The sequence below is a fragment of the Drosophila santomea genome, chromosome 2L (assembly GCF_016746245.2).
Source record: "Drosophila santomea strain STO CAGO 1482 chromosome 2L, Prin_Dsan_1.1, whole genome shotgun sequence".
Classification (NCBI taxonomy): Eukaryota; Metazoa; Arthropoda; class Insecta; order Diptera; family Drosophilidae; genus Drosophila; species Drosophila santomea.
This window is the reverse complement of record NC_053016.2, coordinates 6410035-6411696: the sequence shown is the minus strand read 5'-3', so window position 1 is coordinate 6411696 and position 1662 is coordinate 6410035.

Sequence of the window (1662 nt, the reverse complement as noted above, 5' to 3'; positions counted from 1 at the left end):
CAATGCTTGTTTTTAGCATAAATAAAACCATATATCTGCAGACTGTTCTAGAGTCAACTCGGAAATCCAGTTTTTAACATGTTTAGTAGAGTTTTGCTGGCGAGGAAGGACATCCATTTAATTTGAATACTCACTGAAAACAATTTAGAGTTTACAACTGCGCTGGCTAGAGTTGAAAGTTACGATCCGCTTTTATGGCCAAGTTGCAGCGCAATTTGCTGACAATTAACATTTTATGCGTTCTATTTTTTCGCGCTTTTATGTCCTCCAATGCAGAAGTGACTTACTGCCTAATCAAGAGTTAATCCAGCGCCATTCCCTCCCCACTTTTCCCTCGACCCCGCGAGTGAAGTCATAGTTTTGGAGCTCTGGAGCGGGACATAATAATTAGCAGCCCGGGTAATTTGGCTCAATTTATGCGCATAGATTCAGCAAAGGACCACTCCTTTTGTACAATTTATGCAGAACATTCTGCGATTGTAAATGCTCAAGCGATGGAAAAACCGGAGGCAAATGTTTGAGCACAATTTGGCATCCGGTTTTAATTGTGGCCAAGCACAATGGATGGACAGGATGGGTCCTATATCCTATATTTATATCTATATATCTATCCCTATCTGTGTGGCATCTGCCTCTCCATCGGCGTTGCCTTGGATGAAAGTGACAGGCTGTGTGCTAAGTGAATGTGGTCGACGCTTTCCATTTGCCATTTCAATTGCAAATTAACTTTGCTGTCCCATGTCTGACAATGCCAAGTTCTTCCTCGACATGTGTGCAAATGCTGTACAAATAGACGCGTATGTGGAATATATATATAATATATATATTAGCACCACATGGCAGCCACAAAAATAAACTCAACTGCTGCTGTCGAGTAGAAAATGCAATGTTCTCCGCTTCGTTGGGCGCCACAATTTCCCATCCTCCTGCAAGTTGTTTTTAATTAAAGCTTAATTGTATTAAACTAGTAAGTGGGGCAAATAAAAAGCTTATGAAAGTTTAACTGCACCTATTTTCAGATCTTCCAGTTAGTAGCCAACTTTGATAAATGGACCAAACAACATAATCGGTCGGCTCAAATTCAATGGCAATCGCTTTGTAGCTAGGCTTACACAATTTGAGGGGATTTTTCAACTGGCAAACTTCGGTTATTTATGCTCGTACGTGCATCAATGTTGCTGCAGCTGCCACAGCCTGCAACGAATTGTGGCAGACAAAACAAACCACTGGGCCCAAAAGTGTGTGTGGGGTGGCAAGGCATATTTACATAAAGACTTAAGCCAGCAAGCCAGGAATCGTGGTCGAGTCACGTTTATTGGCCACAGGCTGGTTGGACACACAAGCAGCACAAATCATGCAAAATTAAACTGAAGAGCCGAGGCGACGACTTCAACATCCCATCATCCAACCCACCGCCCATCGCCAAGTTCGTGCCTGGAGCTTCTCCATTCTCCATTCGATTATTGATCAAAAGCACATTTTTGCAAACTTACCAGCCTCTCACGGAATGCAATTTTCCGACTCTACCCCATCCGCCTGGGAATATTACCATTTCGGTTCAAGTGCTTGCCCCAAACAAGTACACATGTGTGTCTCCTGGCCAGTTCGAATGATATTGCTCGACAACGACCAGTCCAGTCCAGCATGGATAAGTGGAGCATG